Raw genomic sequence first — 22066 nt, 5'->3', positions numbered from 1 at the left:
ATATATGTGTGTGTGTGTGTGTGTGTGTATGTGTTGGTGTGTGTGTGTGTATATATATGTGTGTGTGTGTGTGTATATATGTATGTGGGTGTGTGGATATATATAGATGTGTGTGTGTGTGTGTATGTATGTATTAACATCAGTTCATTTTATTGGAAACGTGTTCATAACGTTGAAGATGATGTCTATTATCTATATGTATAACAGAATGTAATATTATATATATGTATAAGAGATATAATTTGTATCATGAAAACGTTTCAAATAAAATAAACTGATGTTAATTCAAAAGGAAACATCGTGCTGTATATCGTGAAATGCTATTTGTATCCCACGATGTCTATTGTCCATAAAAAAGTATAACTTTATTAATACGTATTGAGAGCATTATTTAATCTCCCACCCATCCCACAGGATTATAAATATTTCACGAGAAAATATGTTTATCGTTCTTGTTTTAAAATAAGATGGGTATTCACAACTTATGTTGTGAAGTATAAGTGAGGTGTCATTTTATGAATTAAGCTAGCGTTTAGTTTTATGGGGGAAATGTTTTATTTTCTATGTACTAACTCTCAACCCAAATACATTGGGGTGTTGGTCGGTGTATACCAATGTGCCTTTTTTTAAATATGTTTCGGGTGGATCGTAACACTTTAACATAGATGATTCGATAGCAAAGCGAGGACTTCCATTTAAATCTCCTTTTTTCAGTAGATTTATTAGTTGTATAGTTTTCTATTTCACGCGTAGACAAAACTGTAAACAGCGATGGAAAGTTAGATGAAACAGTAAAAAATAAACATAAATGAAAATTGACAGAGAGGCTGAACACGAAGAGATCTATTGAAATTGGAATGGAAAAATAAAGGTAATATTGAATAAGGCAATTTCTAATAGATGGGTGTTCGAGGAATATGAAACACATCTCTGAAATTGGCGCACTTTGAGACGTGAGGGAGAAATTGTTGAACATTTTGAAAAGTGGGAGCGTGCAAACAACTGAAGCAAGGGGGAGAAAGGTGTTAGAAAATGCAACGCGGTGAACAAGAATAGAAAGAGCCGTGACAAAGAATTGACCCAATAAGCAGAAATGGAACACTTGGCTGAGGAGAGAAAGTGCGAATCTGAGAAAAGGGAGATATAAGGAACGGTGATAAAGGACTGGTCTGATTGATGACCAGTTTTTGTAGCTGACATTGCCATTAAATTATTGCCCAGTATCCTAGTTGTGTTGTCTGTGGCGAAATCCTACCACAAGCTGTTTTAATTTTTTTCTAATAGTCTCACGCCCGACTGCCTTTAGCGGTTCGCTATTAATCAGCAAGGGGCTCTACGCTCAGCAAGAAAAGCAGTTCCCTTGCACGTGTTTGACAGAGTAGGATAGTCCGCACTCAACCATTTACACAGCAAATTATTCTTAGCATGTGCGGCTTATATTCCAATAAAACTGGAAATACTGTGTTGGGTTTCAGATAATAAACAGTATAATTAGGGGAAAGCCCGTCTCACATAGTTGTAAAACCATAGCAGTCAACTCAATGAAGCTACATTTTTCCGTGTGTTTCTAATGGGACCCCAGTGATATTTATTGACTTAAATTCATCTTGAATAGAAAATGTTCTCCATTCTTTGGTTTGCAAACAGCGGCACCAATACTAACCTCCAACCTATCTAGTTTTCTACTGAAATAACCACAATGGTTTATTTGGCACTGGCGTGTTTGAGAAGGGCCATACTGTTTAGTGGCGCAGTTTAGTTGCGAAGACTGTCATACGGATAGTAAAATATATTGACTTCAACGATATCCATCCGAGAAGTCTTTATAAAAGAAAATAACACGTTCTATTTGTACCCCCGTGTGCGCTTTAGATCAATGCTGTAGAATTACTCTCAAATGGTCCATCGGGAGCGACATTCTCTGTTCAGGTGAATCAGGCAGTAACTTTTACAACGCTAATTGCATCCTTGAGTGCCCCGAATATGGACTGTATTTTTCTTAAGTGACAACTCTTCTGGGAAGTTTCACGTCTCTGAATAATATGACAGAGTCATGTCAGAAATGCTCAACAACTTCACTTTTGGCGATTTTTTTTGGGGGGTGGGGGGGGGGGGGTTATTCTTTGATGTCGATTAGTGCGATGGGGGAAATTAGTTGCAATTTCTTAAGAAAGCAAAATATCAACGTTTCTTCCAGTCAGTTCGCCAATGCGGTAAATAAGGAGATTCTGGGTGTAACAATCACATTTTCTTTCTAATTTCATGAAAATTAATTGACATGTTTGTTCCGATTTTACATCCGCAAATCATATGATGCTTATGCCGCAACTGTTAGCTATAATTACACTTTCCAGGAAGGTACAACATTATACTACAATATTATACCCGTTAACCGCTAACTTTACATCGATTGAAAACGGATTCATTAGATTTGCAGAGTATTTGCATGCATTTATTCTCCCAGGAAGCCAGAATCTCCTTATTTACCGCATTGGCGAACTGACTTTGAAAGAAAAAGTTTATACTTTGCTTCCTTGAGAATTTACAACTAATTTGTCCATCGCACTAGTCGACTTCAAAGAATACCACCAAATAAATTGCTAGAAGTGATGGTGTTGATCAGTTTTGACATGACTCTGTCATATTCCCAGGAATCGTTGCTTGAGAGAGCATTTGAAAAGCAGTGACCTGCTGGGCTTTGGACCAAATGCCGCTCGCTTGGATTAGATTGGAGAGAGAAGATAGACACAAAAAGCTGGAGTAACTCAGCGGGTTAGGCAGCATCGCTGGAGAGAAGGAATAGGTGACGTTTCGGGTCGAGACCTTGCTTTTCCCTTCGACCGGCTTAGACATGATGGGCTAAATGGCCTCTTGTTACATCGCATTTTTTCCCCTCTAGTTCTATCATTATGTCGTGAACATAGTGTTAAGTCAATGGTTCTCGAGCTGACTGCAATAGGGCGCTGATCACGTTGATATCCTCCATACATCGGTCTTAATAAAATTGGTTTCGTTGATGAGCAATACGTAAAAGGCTACTCCAGCTGGGTTCATAATGTACTATAGAACAACAATAGTCAAAAGGAGAGGAGAAGGGGAAATAAGAATTGGGGATATTCGTAATTAACATAAAAACACGCGTTTGTTTGGCCATTTAGCGCAATTATACTCAAACTAATCAAATGAAAGAACACGTAATATTCATTCTGAAGAAGGGTCCCGACCCGAAATGTCGCCTATCCGTTTTCTCCAGAGATGCTGCCTGATCGGATGAGTTACTCCAGTAGTTTGTGTCTATCAAATAAAATAAGTGTCCTTTGAATCGGTCCATGGAACTGAGATATGTGACATTCTACCCTCCAAGATGGGCCGAAAATTCAATCTCTTTTTGTTCGGTTTTGAATTGAAACCTATTTGTTGACGTGTATTGGTATTAGTTTGTTGGTGTTGGTAAACCGCAGCCTCCTTCTTCGCCGATGGTATGCCTTGTAATTCTTAACTTTATCAGTCAGGTAGCGTCTATTATCCCGAGCAGCCGCAGGATGCTATAGCTGGCTTACATTTGTTTAGAATTCGCGTTTAGATCGTGTCGCCTCCAAGGTTGGACAAGGTACATCCAAAGGGAGCAGATTCCAAGATCTGTACTATCCCAGAGGCATCCTCGTCGGCCGCTTCACAGCGTTCCGACTTGTATAAACTGTTAGATTTGTGGCATCATTTACAGCCACAGACTTTCAATTTCGATTGAAGTAACTGCAGGAGCCTGTCTTTTACAATCCGTTCTAGGGCGGAATCTAGAGAACATTCTCCGACCAGCCACCACATGGTGATTTGCGTGGAGAATGATTGTTCTAGATGACTGACTTTGACAAATTATAACATAGCCGTGCAGTTTGGACGTAACCTGTTATACAAAATGCTGCAACTTATGCGTTAGAAAGCCATAGAAGGCCAAGCAAACTGCCATCTTCCCAATACCAGATGCACAATTCTCAGCGTGAGGGGTTCAGTTGTCAATAGTTGTACCATTTCCATTAAGTAAATTATAGTGCGGCTATCAACTGTAAGATATTTTATAACGGAGGAAAATCATTCCTGCACAAACTCTTAGGTCGACGCATAAGCAAGCGAATGAACATAGTCGCCACCGCCAACACAGGCAAAAATAAAACCCTCCTTAAATGTATGAATATTCACTAGTTACTGAACTTTGATTGAAATGTCAGTGTAGGCAACTGACACACAGCCAAGGCTGCAACCAGTTTGGGTATTGTTAGGAGTTTGTAAGGTTAAAGACAACGAGGTCCAATTATAGTTCGCAACAGAATTCCCCCGGAATAGTTGATGCCATTCAAAGACAAATCAAAGCGCAAATCAAATGACCGGCAGTCTCCCAGCATCAAGTAAGACGATTTACTTTGGCCGAATCAGAATGAGAAACTATAAGATTTGAAAGTGTGACACTGAGAATCACTAAGCTCAATTTTGTAAAGCTCGCGTTTGTAAAGTTATTGCCTAAAATATATCCGTGAACGGGCGAAAAATATTTTCCCCAGCGTTTAAATATTTGCTGGAGTTCCGTTATCTTTGAACAAGGTAACTGGTACCTGGCGTATGAGTGTACAAGATAGTTGGAAGTTGCTAATTTGATGTACTTGAGGAATTTTCAAATTGCCACTGACATTTCACACAGGTAGGAATCACACGTATGTGTTTGATCGTGATTCCTTTATCATGCGTCTATACACTGCAAAATGGATCGATTGAATCGCGTACTATCTCTCAGTTGACTGGTTAGCACGCAACAAAAGCTTTTCACTGTACCTCGGTGCACGTGACCATAAACGAAACTAACGATAGGAACCTTTATAGGAAGGGTCGTATGTACACAAGTACTTCGATTTGACTCCTGTAATCTTCCCGCGCCAAATTTCACCGTTTCATCTGATCCACGAAAGTAGTTTTATGCAAGCGAATAATTAATACATAAGGGTGGATACATTCTTTCGTGAAACGTACACAAAGGATATGATAATGTCCCATCCTGATATGCGTGTTTCGCAAACTCTTTGTGGTGAAACAGGTGTAGCAATTGGTTAGGGATTACACCTTTATTTTGAGCTTGCCTTTATTTCCAAATGTCACAAACCTGGGATTGTCCACACATTTTACTATAAAAACGTATTAATTTATGCTTTCAACTTTGAATATATTTGTATAGAACCTACAAAAATGGCTATTCTTGTAGGTATGATAAAACTCCTTGGTTTATTTATATCGCCGCTCCTTTTCTGCATGGAAAATGCTGTACTTCACAATTCCCTGTATTGAACAGCCCAGATAGAACGAACTTGACTCAAAGTGTCAGTGGTCAATTTCTTGCACGTATTGGGGTTATACCTATACCAAATATATACCTATACCTGTGTAGTTGAGTATAACCTTGCATTTTAGGGAATACATAGCATAGAGGACTAGGCACAAGGATTTGCAGATGCTGGATTCTAGAGTAAAACACAAAGTGCTGGAGTACCTCAGCTGGTCTCTGACCAGTGAAGTTACTCCAGCACTTTGTGTTTTTAACACATAACTGAGATAAGTTGTAGTTCATGTAGTTCCGAGATGTGGGTCACGAAAATGGATTTCTAGACACATTTTTGATGTTCGGCCCACAGCCTATGTGTACGGAGGAACTGCGGTTGCTGGTTTACATCGAAGATAGACACAAAATGTTGGAGTAACTCAACGAGACAGGCAGCATCCCTGGATAGAAGGAATTTGCGACATTTTGGGTCGAGACCCTTCTAGCCTGAAAAAGGGTGTCGACCCGAAACGTCACCCCTTCTTTCCCTCCAGAGCTCCAGAGAAGTTGTTCGTTTACCTTCAAAACTTTGACGGACCCGAAGTTTGCTGAAATGCAGGTGTATGTTGGGACAGTTTTTAAATTTTTTGGCGGAGGTTATATTGCGACCCCGGCGAACTGCTGCAGGTCGCTGGAGAGGGTTCGCTCATATTCTGACTCCATACAATAAGAGCACTTACATCTCCATATATAATTGTTGCTCGGCGGCATCCCGAAGCACTTCACGCAATGAATTACTTCTGGAGTGGACTGACTGTTGATATGTATGCAAGTGCATACGCTTCAATTAACCAGACAGATAGACACAGAGGGGTGACTGCAGAATGATATTTCGCATCCAAAGGAAATTGATATCAATGCAAATTGTTATATGACTTAAGATAGACACAAAAAGCTGCAGTAACTCATCGGGCAGGTATCATCTCTGGAGAAGGTGACGCTTCGGGTCGAGACCCTTCTTATAACTTCCTGCGAATGCAGCTACATCTAAGATTCGGGTCCATTGGAGTTGGAGCACATGAACAGCTACACTCTAGATTGTTACGTTCGCGTAGACCAATGCAAATGGGTCTGGGACCCACCGCGAGAAAGTTTTTGTGGAGACATTTCTCCATGACCGTCCCATTTTGTGCTGTGAAGGAGGTGTGTTTCATTTCTGATGAAGGCGCGGGTTAAACAAGCACGAAGTCCTGTAAAGACGGAACTTCGCACGGTGATGGTGAGGTTGTCCATCAGCCGCAAGGGCATCGTATTTGAGTTGGCCTTCAGAAGTGAAATAAGCGACCGAACATATGTGTTATATCACACTCAATGTATGGCTTTTGGGGCGCGATGGTAAAATACTGCACCTGATGTTATTGAGGTGATAAATATGTTCTATCTGATGTAAAGGAGCCATTTCTTATTTACCCATGGTGAAACTATGGTGAAACTGCGACTACTTCTAGCTAAGATAGACACAAAAAGCAGGAGTAACTCAGCGGGACAGGCAGCATCTCTCGAGAAAATGATCGAGGCCCTTCTGCAGACTGAAAGTTAAGGCGAAAAAACACATTCAGTGTGGAGAATCGTCTCGACCTGAAACGTCACATTCTCCTTCTCTCCAGAGATGCTGCCTGTCCCGCTGAGTCACTCCGGATTTTTGTGTCTATCTTCGGCCTAAACCAGCATCTGCAGTTCCTTCCTACCCCACTTCTAGCTCAGTTGTTGAAGTCACCACCGAACATTCCCGAAGTAGTGTGTATTTTACCAGATTTAGATACACAAAATTAAACGTGGAGGAGACCTGTTAACAAACGCGTGGCGCCGATGTAATATATTCTACACACACGAGAATGTTTCGTTTCATGGACCAGAAGGAATTGCAAGCCAGGTTTCGATCAGAAAACTGACTTTTCAGACAGCAGTCATTTTGTTGACATTTCGCAGTGATTCTAGGCTCAGTCGTAGATTTCTTGATTCCCCTTTCTTCAAGATAGACACAAAATGCTGAGTTACTCCGGCATTTTGTTTCTATCGTCGGTGTAAACCAGCATTTGCAGTTCCTTCCTGCACAGTGTAAATATTTGTTGTTTGGGAAGGAACTGGAGATGCCGGTTTAACCGAAGATAGACACAAATTGCCGGAGTAACTCAGCGGGACAGGCAGCATCTCTGGATAGAAGGAATGGGTGACGTTTTGTGTCGAGACCCTTCTTCGCCCAGATTTCAGCACATAATTTAAACTCACGCTCAAAGTAATGGCGTTTCCTTTTTGGAAGAACAATTGTCAAATTGGACCTTAAACTGTCGTGTCTGCTCGGATAGATGTGAAATATCCCTTTTCAGTAAATGAAGAACAGCAGCGACTTTCCTCCCGACCTCTCAACGTAGAGGCCTCGACCAAAACGAATTAAATGGCAATTTGTTTAATTTGCTGCACTAATTGGGCGGGCAGTTGTCTCCTTAACAACGATCATTACTTCAACTATTAATAAATTGACCACGAAACACCTCGGACCATACCAAGAACGGGGGCGCAAGTATATTCACTTGCGTTGAAACTTTATGGATGAGTGGGGAAGGGGGGAAGGGGGGGCATAGATTGAAAGCAAATACTATCTCACTATCACAATTTGTTCCACGCTCAAAGCATCAACATACACCCGCTTTAGCGTTAGAGGTTAATGAGGTGGTCAACAGCATATTTGAATCACAGCCTGGATCTGCACTGCACTGCACTGTGTAAGCAGGAACTACAGATGCTGGTTTAAACCGAAGATGGACACCTAATACTAGAGTAACTCAGCGGGACAGGCATCATCTCTGGAGGGATGGAATAGATGACGCTTTGGGTTGACCCTTGAAGGGTATCGACCCGAAACGTTACCCATTCCTTCTCTCCAGAGATGCCCGCCTGCCTGTCCCGCTGAGTTACTCCAGTATTTTGTGTCTCTCTTCTGCAATGCACTTTGTATCCACTCTTTATCACCTGCCCCACAGCTAACAATGGACCATTGTGGGCTCCACCTTCCCTTGATCATCCATGCTGGCTTTGATTTGTCCTTTTGCATATCTTGCATTCATTCGCTCAATGTATCTGTTCATATCTCTCGTTTCTCTCTCCCCCTGACTCTCAGTCTGAAGAAGGGTCTCGACCAGAAAGGTCGCATATGCCTTTTCTCCACAGATGCTGCCTGCCCCGCTGAGTTATTCCTGCTTTTTGCACCCATCTATTCTGCAAACCAGCATCTGCAACTCTTTCCTGCACATTTCGTCTGAGATGCATTGACGCCCTCGCTTCAAACATGGGACTGAAATGTGCTGATTTTATCAGGCTGCGTGGCTGTGGTGTTCTCCATTCATTTAGGCATGAGCTGGAAATTCACCGTTTGGCACTGACCATTGCCTCATGTAAACCATAGCTCTGCGTGGCCATCTGACTGCTACCTCTGTTCTCGTTCACACCTTGAGACCGTATGACTGTTGAGAAACAGATAAATTAGATATAACGATAAACCGCTATTAAAACAACGCATCAGAATTGTATTATAGTGAAAATGGTAGGTAAGAAATGTTAGCCCGTGTAGCATAGGTGGAGATGGAATCCTCGCCAACGCATCCATTCGTTACTCTTCCGAAATGTGCACTGTTCAGTCTTCGTGCCTCTCCTCAGATACTGCCCCGACCTATGGTGTATTTATTGCATTTCCAGCTCCACAGCTTTCAAATCCCAGAGCTGTTTTCTGTAACAGTAGGCTCCGGTTTTGCAGAAACCCTGTCTTCTGATACTTTGCTATTAGCTGTTATTATTTGGACCGGGGACCTTCTGTCTCAATTCTATTCTTCTTGCTTTCACTTTTTTCTATTTTCCTCTCAAACGAAAACAGTTGAGATTAAAGATAAAACATTATCTATTTAGGTGAAGCATTTCCGTGAGCTAACCTTGAGTCTGAAGAAGGGTCTCAACCCGGAATGTCAACTACTCCTTTTATCTGGAGATGCAGTCTGACCCGCTGAGTTGCTCCAGATTTTTGTGTCTGTCTTCGGTAACCTTTACAACTGTTTATGCCCAAAATGCACAGCTGCACTGAACCTTGTGGGTAGGTCGGAGGGTAGGAGAATACTCAATATTTAACTTCAGGTACAGATTAGTTTATTGTCATGGCCACCAATTGGCAACGGAATTCCACGATCTCGTGAAGTTCGCGGTAACAATATAAACAACAGTTAGCATAAAAAAGTAGCAGAATGGTACAAGCCTGAAGTACAATCCGATGTACTGTGAAAATATTGAAATGCAAAAGAGGATAACTAAATTTGGTAGGATTATGAGTAAGAATGTGTAAGGAGGAACTGCAGATGCTAGTTAAACCGCAAAGAGACATAAAAGGCTGGAGTTTAGTTTAGTTTATTATCGCGTGTGCCGAGGTACAATGAACGTTTTTGTTGCGTACTAACCAGTCAGCAGAAAGACAATACATGATTACATGTACACAAAAATGCTGGAGAAACTCAGCGGGTGCAGCAGCATCTATGGAGCGAAGGAAATAGGCAACGTTTCGGGACGAAACGTTGCCTATTTCCTTCGCTCCATAGATGCTGCTTCACCCGCGGAGTCTCTCCAGCATTTTTGTCTACCTTCGATTTTCCAGCATCTGCAGTTCTTTCTTAAACAATACATGATTACAATTGGGCCATCCACAGTGCACGGTGCTGGATGAACTAGACGGGTCAGGCAGCATCCCTAGAAAGGAGGAATATATGACGTTTCGGGCCGTGCCCGTTCTTCAGACTGAGAGACAAGGGAAAGAGGAACGAGAGATACAGACGGCACTTCGGACAAAGGAATGGAAGATATGCAATAAGCAACGATAATCAGGGAAATAAGTGTGTGTGGGCCCGCGCCTCTGGAAATTGGGTGTGAAAGTAGTGATTGATTCAGAAGTCTGATAGCAGTGAGCAAGTTGTCCACAAGTCTGGAGGTCCCGGAGCTTCAACCTGCTGTATCTTCTCTAAGAGGTGGAAAAAGAAAGGGGAATGGCCAAGGTAGCAGGCATTTTTGGCAATAACCTCTGCATTCTTGATATAACCCACAGTAAGAATCAACTGGATGAAAGGAGGCGATGAGCTTGTGAAGGGATGGGTGGTGTTCACCACTCTCTGCGGGTCCAGGTGGGCAAGAGCAGGGCAGTTGTCATGTCAGGCAGAGGTGCATCCTGACAGAATATTTACTATAACTCATCTGTAGAGGTCTGAGTAAATCCTGTTGCATCCAGAATCTTTTATAAGAAAGTTGTCTAACACGGAAAAATAAACAGAGGTGCTTCCTAGATCACAACATTAATGTGTAGGAAGGAACTGCAGATGCTGTTTCACACCGAAGGTAGAAACAAAAAGCTGGGATAATTCAGCGGGCCAAGCAGCATCTCACGAGAAAAGGAAAACCGGGTCGAGCCCCTTCATTAATGGCATCATGTTAAGATGCTGATGATATGGATACATAGGAACGTGAGACCGCCGACCATCTCCGTGGCAGCCCCATTGACGAGTACATGATGTATCGAGCCCCTCACTTCCGTAAGTCAATAACTAACTCTTTCATCTTGCTGACTAAAGGGTGGCTTGTTGTCCTGACACGACAACACAAGGTTGCCAATCCCTCCACTCTACGTTGTTTCAGCATCATTAATGGTCTGGCCGACAACGGTGGGACCATTGGGGAACTTGTACATTGAGTTGGACACAAAACGCTGGAGTAACTCAGCGGGTCAGGCAGCATCTTTGCAGAAAAGGAATAGGTGACTATTCGGGTCGGAATCCTCTGCAGAAATTGAGTAGTCATTGTGCATGGCCGCACAGTCGTGTGTGTACAGGTGGTAGAGCAAGGGATTGACAACACAACCCTGATGGACACCAGTGTTGGACGTTTGACCAGGGTGGGAGAAATGTTATGACCAATTCAAACGGGCTGAAGTCTGCTGGTTAGGCAGTCCTAATGCCACTTGCTAATGGAGTCCCAAGGCCACTGAGCAGAGATTTAGGAATTATCTTATTCAGTATCCCGGTGTTGAAGCCTGGGCTCGAGTAATGAAGAGCATCCTGGCATAGATGTTGTTATTGTCAATGTGAGTCAGGCCTGAATATAAATACTATACATAGTTCTAGATGCCTCGCTTCACTGTTGTATTAATTCTTAAGAACAACTTGCATACTTTGTTTGATGTGGACCCACGGGTACAGTAGCTTCACGTGGAACTGCGTGCATGTGCATCTGTACCATGCTGAGATTCAATTTTGTAAACATAGCTTCTTTCTTCATATCAATTTATATTAAACGCAAGTTACTTATGATATTTAGGGGGGTGAGTTATTGCAACCCGGGGAAGCAAAGCCCAGCTACTGTGGAAGATTCCGTTCGCAAATCATCTCCACTGTTTCTGGTAAAACAGTTCCTACAGCAGCCTCCTATTTCTTGCAAAATTTATGCGAAATCCACGGGGAAATAACCGGATGAATCCATCTTCTATTCAGCTACAGAATCTTAAAATGTCAGACTTAAACTGGAAGGCCCAGGTTAAATGCTAAAGTTTTGCTGCGAAATCATCGCTTGGTGAAATCATCACATGTATTCGGGTATTTTACAATCTAACGGTCTGGACATTGAATTGCCGAATATGGACACGAAAAAGCTTGGAGTAACTCAGCGGGACAGGCAGCATCTCTGGGGAGAAGGAATGGGTGACGTTTCGGGTCGAGACCCTTTTCGGACTGGATTTGACGGGGAAGGGAAACGGGAGACGATGATGTAGAGAGATATGTGACAACAAATGAAAGATGTGCAAAAAAGTAACGATGGTAAAGGAAACCGTGTTAGCTGTTTGTTGGGTGAAAACGAGAAGCTGGTGTGACTTGGGTGGGGGAGGGATAGAGAGAGAGGGAATTCCGGGGTTACTTTAAGTTAGAGAAATCAATATTCATACAACTGGCCTGTAATTTTAGGTCATCGTTAACAACTTCGTCCCCCCTTTCTCCCCCCTCCCCCCTCCCTTGTGCCCGCCTGGACTCCTGGACTCACATCTATTTTTCCCCGCACCCTCCACCGACATTCATTCCTCTGGCTTCACAATACGCAACTGTTCAATCAATAAGTCCCACACGTTCGGCTTTATTCGCTAGCTTTTGTTTCAACCATCTGCCTACTCCCCCCCCCCCCCCCCCCGTATCCACCTATTACCCGCCACGCTTTGGCCCCCCCCCCCCCCCCCCCCCCCCCCCACACACACACACACTGTCCCCCCCGCCCACCCACCACCTACATAACTGAGTTATAGCGTTCTAACGAAGGGTTCCGAGCTGAAACATCACCTCTCCGTGATCTCCAGAGATGCTGCCTGACCCGCTGAGGTACTCCAGCACTTTGTGGCCCTTTGTTCAAGCCAGCATACGTGTAATCGGGCATCTGTGAGGGAACAATAAAGAAGTTGACCACAACTTAGTGCGCTTGCTCTGACCCTTCTGGGCGACACAACATGTACCACCACAGGACGGTGCAATGATCGGGATTGTGGAGTGGACGTAGATCCTGGAAGTTGCAGAACCAGTGTCAAACCGGCGGAGATGTGTTTCCGATTCACGAGATGCAACGTGAAGATGCCACAATATTCATAAACCACGCTCCTTTCTGGAAATCAGAGGCTTTCCAAAAATTTATTTTCTAAAACTAATGTCAGCACTAAGGCCCGTTTCGACTGTCACTCCTCGTTGACAACACTGGAAATTTAACCGCACCTCCCTCCAACCCTTGAGTTCCAGATCAGTCGACACTAACACTAACACGCGAATTAAGCAATGATTAAAAAAAACATCGAAAAACTTGTTATAATCAATGTTAATAATTACGGAGATCTATATCGACCACAGATAACCATGGGAAAATTGTGAAATTACGAATTCCCATTGCTCCACTGAAAGACTTCTGCTATTATAGATACTCAAGGAACCACAGATGCTGGAAATTATAAGCAAACAACAAAAAACCCCAAAGTGCTGGAGGACAACGATGGCCCAGGGAGTATCTGGGGGAGGGAATGGACAGTCTGAAACATAGAAACATAGAAACATAGAAAATAGGTGCAGGAGTAGGCCATTCGGCCCTTCGAGCCTGCACCATTCGCCATTCAATATGATCATGGCTGATCATCCAACTCAGTATCCTGTACCTGCCTTCTCTCCATACCCCCTGATCCCTTTAGCCACAAGGGCCAGATCTAACTCCCTCTTAAATATAGCCAATGGACTGGCCTCAACTACCTTCGGTGGCAGAGAATTCCAGAGATTCACCACTCTCTGTGTGAAAAATGTTTTTCTCATCTCGGTCCTAAAAGACTTCCCCCTTATCCTTAAACTGTGAAGAAGGGTCCTGACTCGAAATGTCGCCAATCCATTCCCTTCGCAGAGATCCTCCAGCACCTCTTTGCACACTATTATAGAGAATGCTAACATTATGCACCGCGGGTTAGAAGGTCCCTTCAGAAAAGTCCACCGACTCGTGGAGTTAAAGGAATTTCTATTGCAATTCGTGATTGAACATGCTAACTCGTGGAATACACGGGGAAGAGATGGGGGGAATTCTAGAGTTAGAATGTTCAATCAAGGATTGAATTGAAAATGACGCCGTGACACAAACCGAGTGCCCGACGAAAGGAAACATAATCCGATTTCTTGAAAAAAAATAACCCATAATACAAAGTGTGTTGTTTAGTTTAGTTTAGTTTATTATCGCGTTTGCCGAATAACAATGAAACGTTTTTGTTGCGTACTAACCAGTCAGCAGAAAGACAATACATGATTACATGTAGACAAAAATGCTGGAGAAACTCAGCGGGTGCAGCAGCATCTATGGAGCGAAGGAAATAGGCAACGTTTCGGGACGAAACGTTGCCTATTTCCTTCGCTCCATAGATGCTGCTGCACCCGCTGAGTTTCTCCAGCATTTTTGTCTACCTTCGATTTTCCAGCATCTGCAGTTCCTTCTTAAACAATACATGATTACAATTGGGCCATCCACAGTGCACGGTGCTGGATGAACTAGACGGGTCAGGCAACATCTATGGAGGGAATGGACAGAAGACATTTCGGACCAGGACCCTTTCCACAGACTGGTGAAGTTTCCCCACCCAAAACCTCATCTGTCCGTTCCCCTTTGCAGATGCTGCCCGATCCACAGTGTTCCTCCCGAACTTTGTTTACTTTTTCGCTCAGGATTCCAGCATCTGCAGCCTCTGTTTCGCCCAGTTTGTTATAGGTCGACTTCAGCTTATTGCCCAGGAAAAGATTCCTTTTTAAGAATCCAATTTGCGCTGTATGCTATTGACTCTGAGGTTATAACATCCCTGACCCATCCAACCATCGCAGTGGCGATGCATACCGAGGACATATTGAGGGGCAGTGTATTTCTGAAACCAACTAACCTGGGTGTAAGTGTGGGAAGTAACTGCAGATGCTGGGTTACACCCAAGATAGACACTAAATGCTGGAGTAACTCAGCGGGACAGGCAGCATCCTCGGAGAGAAGGAATGGGTGACGTTTTGGGTCGAGACCATTCTTCAGATTCTTTCTTCAAAACTTGGGTTTGTGTATGTACTGTATTAATGATTGTGATCTCTGACAGCGTGGACTGTACTGGAACTATTCATATTGTTCCATGGTGGAGGTGAGGAGAATTGACCAGGGATTTCGGAGCTGATCTTTATGCAAAGACCTCGCCTTCCTTGGTCCACAGGTGAGGCCTTGATCGGGTGTGAATGCCCCCTTGACCGGAACGTGTCAACGCTCATTTTAATAGACTGCATTTTAATCCAAGCGACTCAGATGAAGTAATTGAAGATTGGGACCCGATCCCAAGAAGATTGAGGAATGAAGACATTTAACCAGAATGGAAATAACAAAATGTGTAACAGAATTGTGTCCCAAACCAATTAATGTTTGCATTACAGCGCACTTCAGTTTGCGCGCCTCTTAAACGCGGGCCTCTGCAAATTGTAGAGAATCACTTCTCGGATCAGTGTCGCTCTGTAGTGCCCAATAGATAGCTGGAGTTGCAAAATAATTCATGCAAAATTCTGGCAGGAAAATGACTAACAGCTTAGGGGTAATCACCTCTCATTCAATTAAAATATGTACATTTTCACATGATTTATTTTTCACTAACTGCCTCTTGTACAAACTTGTCGGATTAAAAAGAAATAGTGACAGTGTTATGCACCGGCTTATTGTTCCGGCGTGCAAGTCTATCCTAAAAAGGCATTGAATCGATCAATTTTCTTTTCGTACGCTTTGACTACTCCGCAACAAAAGTAAAATAACTTTAAATATTGAAATGGTAGAATAGTTTAGAACACAGAATAAAGGTTGTTTTAAGAACACAAACTCATCGTCATATCTGTTTGTGTTTTACACTGAATGCCATTGAAACGCTCGTTTCATGAACTTACAGACATTAATTTTCGCTGTTTGTTTTAGCAGATTTCGATATTACGGGGGGGCTTTGAATCACTACACCTTTACTTGTTTGCATTCACTTCTGGGACCAAACCAACGTTGTGCTTCACTCTGGAAGGCCCAACACTTGTTAAAAGTTGACGAAAGCATTGACGCCAGGAACGAAATCTGTAAGTTTAAGGAGATTACCGCTAAAGAACTCATAAATAAATAACTCTAGCCAATGACAAAGTACACTTGTCCTGCTTTAATATGAAATCATTCATCAATCAACGATCAAACTGAAACATGTCAACGAAAATATGGCAAATAAATGATTTGCAGACAAACCAAGCCTTTAGGCTACTGTTATAAAGTCTTTAATATCAGGCACGATAGAGAGAGAGAAAAAGACACAATTGATCACTGCAAATGAAGACATTTGCCACCCCCTTTTCGTGTGATCGTTAACATGTTGATATTTCCAGTTGCCAGTTGTTACAGATGTTGGCATCTGTCTGTGGCGCAGAGGGAAGAGACAGGGTCACAAATGTGGTCACCCCTTCATCTCGTCAATAAAATATTCCCCTCTCCTCGTCACCAATAATGGCCACATGCCTACGCTCGTTGTGTTTTTGTGTGTGTGTGGGGATTTTATTTGCTGTTCTAAGGCTGGCAGTATCTGCAGCAGGCACCGGGAACACGGAGACAGTCTAAGGCTGTGATCTAACATCTCGGCCACGGCAGAAACCTGTAACAATATAAGTCTGTTGGACATACTGGCTAGGCTGTCACTTTTAATTTGTGCATGACCTGTTGGCCGAAATATGGGATAGAAGTGGCAGAAAGTGGGACTGAAAGCTAGTATTATTGCTTTGACAGCTTCACTCATCTAGAAGTAACGCAAAATGCAATTTATAGTTATCCTCCCTGACCTTCGCTCCAAGAGGAAAGTATCTAATGAAGGGCCAGTGAGGCAGCCTAAAGTTCAGCAGGAATTTGTCTATATTGTCGTTCTTCAACTGTTTAATTACAGTCGAGATGTAAATCAAACATCGGAAGAAGGCAATGGGCCTGAAGTCTTGGCATTGTATTTTGTGTGTGGGGGGGGGGGGGGGGGGGGGGGGGGGGGGGGGGGGGGGGGGGTTTGAACGGTGCAGGAAGGAATAGGGAGTCCCAGGGATGTCGTGAAGAATGTCGGCACACACTCTTTATTAGATAAATGTTCAAGCGACAATTCAGGCGTTTGTGTTTTTTTCCCCCCGAGACCCAGTCACTGAACCGTGTTGACTTTTGACCGTGGTACCAATGGCCATACGGTAGATTTTCTGGAGCAGCGCCAAGGAAAGATCTGCCTCGATATCGGAATAAGCATTTAGAACCCCTCCGCCACCGAATACTGTTTACAAGATGTAGTTTCGTCGCCCTCTTTCCTTTATTCCCTCATTTCCCCGCTCCCGCCAGGCAGAAGATACAGAGTGCACCACCAGACCCAGGAACAGCTTCTTCCCCTCTGTCATCAGGCTTCTGAACGGCCCTTCCGTAAGACACGATACTGTCCGATTCCCCTCTAACCCCATTGTGAGAATTGGACTCTGTCTATGTCTGTGTTAAAATGCAAAAAAGTATATTTCACGCTCTATATCTCCCCCTCAGCTGTACCTATTACACATGAGTTTAACTTGTTTGTATTCATGTATAGTATTGTCTGATCTGATAGGATAGTATACAACTAAAATAAATGACACTGTACCGCGATACATGTGACAATAATAAAACATACACCTAATTCTTTCTCCATTTTAATCTACAGACCCGTGGCTTCAAAATCCCTTGGCATGTGCTGGTGACATCACACGATGCCGGTCGCCCCGTCAACATCCAGTCTCTCGCAACTGTCATTTAAAGTCGCAAGCGAATGAAAAATGACTATGAGACACACTGGCTCCCCGAACTGACCTTGGGTATTATTGGAATGACCTCACATCGGTTTGACCAGAAGACCTTTGATATCTGCATGAGGAAAATATACGAGTGAGATGCCTTGTCTGCCAATTGAAAAGGACAATAATCGGCGAGAGTAGCACAAGATCTCACGCTATTCTGCAGCTTATTTCTATCAACATTAAAATGTGATCAATACACTCAAATGGAATCTCTTCCCATTGCTTTCAGAAGGCAATATACGTCATTGCTTTGTTACAATTGGGGGGGGGAAAGCCATGTGTATGTTATGTGTCCTCCCTGTCAGTTAGAAATGAATCGGATGGTCGATAGAGTTTAACTCCTGTCAAAGGGAATTCTATTACAGGTTATGACAGAATGGGGAGAGGATGGGGGAACTCGGCGGAAACAATAAGGGGGCATCCCACGTTCTGAACCGCCCGTTTAGTAATCAGCCCCAGCGCTCACTAATGATCTGAAAAATATAGGTATACGGGATTCTTTGATGTAATCAGCTTTTCTCCACTCAATCGCGCAGTCTACCCCGTCCCTAAACAAGCTCTAAACACTACCTTGGCCTAATCAGCTCAGACACTCGAAGCACGTTCCATGACTAATACGATATCCTCAAAACAAATTAATGAGGACTGATTACGGGAAAGCAGGTCCATTCCCGGCTCCAGTTTCACCTCCCGCCACGTTCATCTTCCTCAGTCAGTCTCTTCCTCCCCCCTCTACACATTTCATCAATTCCTTTTACCTCTCCCCCCTCTCCACCTACTTGCCTACCCATTTAGTCCCCTTCTTAGTGCCTTCACCTTCTATCCCCTCCCACTAACACGCACTTGTACCTTTGTCCCTCTCATGCCCAGAATAATTCCCAACCAACGTCGTTTTAAGGGAACTGTTAGACACCCAGATATATAGACACAAAATGTTGGGGTAACTCAGCGGGTCGGGCAGCGTCTCCGGATAAAAGGAATAGATGACATTCCTGTCGAGACCCTTCTTCAGACTGAAAGTCCGTAAAATGGCCTCGTCCCGAACCGTCACAAATTCCCTTTCTCCAGAGATGCTGTCTGACCCGCTGAGTTACTCCAGTATTTTGTGTCTATCTTCGGTGTAAACCAGCATCTATAGTTCCTTCCTATACTTTTAGATATATGCCCTCATCAGCTGATAATATTAAGTTGGCGCCCCCTTGTATGCGGCCAATATAGAATGTCCTGTTACATTATGTGCCTGTCTGGTATATTTCGCATTGCTTGACACGAAGGCTGGAGTAACTCAACGGGTCAGGCAGCATCTCTGGAGAAAATGGATGGGTGACATTTCGGGTCGGGACCTTTACTTCAATGTGACCCGAAACGTCACCTATCCTTTTTCTCCAGAGGTGCTGCCTGGCCAGATGAGTTACTCCAGCATTTTGTGACTATCTTTAGTATCAACCAGCATCTGCAGTTCTTTCTTTCTATATTTCACATTAAGATGAATCTGGCCACAATTAGCAGAAACGCTCTGTCTAAAGGAAGTGGCCAGGAGATAATGAGTTAGCACAGGCTCAGATGATTACTAAGTTAGAGCACCATTCAGAAAAATAAAATTAATTTTATTTCATACTAAAACTAATCAAATTAAAATGGGTGGCATAAACCATCATGGAAGGCATTGTAGGGAAATGCAGCATCTTTTTCTACTCTCCTCCTAATCTACACACTTCCAAGCAATTTTGAAATCAATACCAATATTGTCATGGGCACTTATGACCATTGGAGCACAGGAGTTGAGGTTGCACGTCGGTCAAAATGCTAAAATACTTTCTTTCCAAATGGACACTCGAGACAATGGGACTGCAGCATGCTGTATTATTTGTGGCTGAAACACGGGGATACAAATATTTCAAAGGCTGCAGATACTGGCAGTAATATTTCTATGAACAAAATGATACTTAGCTTTTATTTTAATTGATAATTTAGCAGCGCGGCGTTGCATCGTCCGCTATTCAATGTTACACTTCACGGGGAATGGCAACATTAACAGCTCTTAATATTTCAGAAAGATATCATTTAAGGCAAGCAGCCGTTGTCATTTTGTAAAATGTGTCGCCAAATTTCTGACTAAACGGTCACCTAATCGATCATCCGCGGGGAAACCCTAAAAGTTATTGTCATGAAATAAATAGTTGACCCATATATCACCAATAAACTTTGCAACTGAGCATTTCTGAGACTTGTTAAGAAATGAATAATTTGTGATTTATATTAAAATAGACCCAAATGAGTTGAATGGAATAAACGGAAATGACTGAATGGCTTTTATAAGATCTTGTTCTCTGAACGATGATTTGCACAAAATAAAAAACTTGGAAAAAGTTAATAGTGTCTGGCATTTAAATAGAGGATGAAAGATGATCACTGGGTATTGGTGAAATTTACACCAGCATTGTATATAGTAGAAACATTTTCCTCCTCCCCCCCCTGAAAATTACCTATAGATTTTTTAAAGAGGAAACACAGGGACAAATAGAACTTAAATGGGTCGTACGGAAACTCAAGTTGTTTGGTTGAATACACTTTTGCTTCTCCAGCATTCTCATATAATATCTTAGAGCTCTAAGTCTGTTTCTGCGTATGGAACAGTGCAAAAGTAATGTATGCCTGCTCATCCGGAATAGAATAAAGTTTGAATCATTGTCCATTAGACTTTATAATATCCTGGGGCAGAGATAGAATAGGTAATGGGCAGCCACGCTGAGATATTATTATATTTATAATGATTAACAACGATAATAAAATGAGATAAATCTAAAGTTCATGGCAGCTGTATTCGTCATTGTAAATAGCAATAGGCCAACATACATTGTTCTGTATGTATACGCTTGGATCCATTTAATGAAGCACATTTTGTGAATTCCTCATTCAGTGGTCGAGGGTAATTATTCTACTCGCTGTTCCACCGCTGGTTTGTTATTTTTTACCAATAATATAACTCATTCAAACAGTAGCTACTTGTCAAGTCCAATTCAGACTGTAAGAAAAAAGGGCGCATGTTTCTTGCATACTCTATTCCTCAGTCGGGTAGCATCACCAAATATTGTTAGTCAGAGAATTCTCATTCTAGAAAATCTATACATTTATATGGGTTTGGAACTAATGACGGTAGAATTCTTGTGTAGGAATGCAAAAAATAATTAAGAACGTTGGCAGGTTTCGGTGATTCCAGACGAAACCCATTGCTTGTTTTCAATTGAACATACTATGATAGCACAATAAGACAACTTAAGCCGTTAGACAATATACCATCATTGGGTAATAACTAGATACGACACCATCTCAATCACCTGTTAAATATTGTTGCAAATAACTACATTTTTCGTGTAACTGGGTCTGCGATAACTCGCACTGCAGAATTGGATAATTCTGGCTACCTACTGAGATATTATGACCTTCCGGCTTTAGAATGCGAGGGAGATGTGTACTAAATGCATTCCCTGTAAAATTAATACACCGCTGGTTTGAGTATCACCGAGTCTTGCCCTTGCCTGCACGAAACAACTGCATGTTTTAAAATTCAAACAGCTTTCAACATTTTCTTTGGGTTAACAGACACGGGGTTTGCAAATTCGATGCATGTTTTTCGTTCAATTCATGGCTGGACAAACAACCCTTTTGGCTATAAACAGAAACAATCCAAGGAGATTGATGGCGATGTTTGTGGCGACTTGTTCGAACGGAAGGGACAGGTAACACCTAGAAGGATTCTCGCTTGAGGTTCTAGAGCACATAATTTGAATTATAGATCCGTCTTTCTTTTAACCATAATCTACACAGAACCATAACATTAATGGGCCATTAGAATATTATTCAAAACGGACTCGAATTGAGTATTGTAACTTATAGCTTGCGCCAGTTCATGTATTGATTAATAGTGAAAGTCGCAGGCACCAAACAGATGGTTTAGACACAAAATCCACAAGGGTGTTGAGAACATTTTAAATCGCAGAGCTATTTCTACCTATGCTGTGTCCCCGTTAAGTTTTAAAGAAGTCAACGGGAAAAAAATACTTCAGCAATTATCTTTAGGTTTCAGGAGGATCTTGTATTATTTTCAAGTATTATACATTATTTAAGTATTATCTATGAATTGTATTTATATTACCCAGTAAATATATATATGGTAAATCATTTGGTAGTACTAACATTAAACGGGAACAAATCTGTTAAAATCTCAAATGTCAGAGGACAAAGAGGCAGTTGGAATAACTACTCAATGGCCCTAAGCATACATGGAAAGGGAAAT

The 22066-nt window shown here is 42.4% G+C and overlaps 1 long non-coding RNA gene across 5 annotated transcripts in view; it reads left to right on the top strand.

Annotated features, from left to right (window-relative positions):
- Positions 1-19984, top strand: part of LOC129712549 (uncharacterized) — a 35769-nt gene extending 15785 nt beyond the window's left edge. For all 5 annotated transcript variants that reach the window (XR_008726075.1, XR_008726076.1, XR_008726077.1 and 2 more), the window contains 3 exons: positions 15015-15125; positions 15869-16014; positions 17637-19984. This is a non-coding gene — a long non-coding RNA (uncharacterized LOC129712549). The remainder of the gene's footprint in view (positions 1-15014; positions 15126-15868; positions 16015-17636) is intronic.
- The last annotated feature ends 2082 nt before the right edge of the window (positions 19985-22066 follow it).

This window comes from Leucoraja erinacea, chromosome 33 (assembly GCF_028641065.1).
Source record: "Leucoraja erinacea ecotype New England chromosome 33, Leri_hhj_1, whole genome shotgun sequence".
Classification (NCBI taxonomy): Eukaryota; Metazoa; Chordata; class Chondrichthyes; order Rajiformes; family Rajidae; genus Leucoraja; species Leucoraja erinaceus.
Note: the sequence above shows the minus strand (reverse complement) of the source record. Positions and strands in the feature narration are given on the sequence as shown.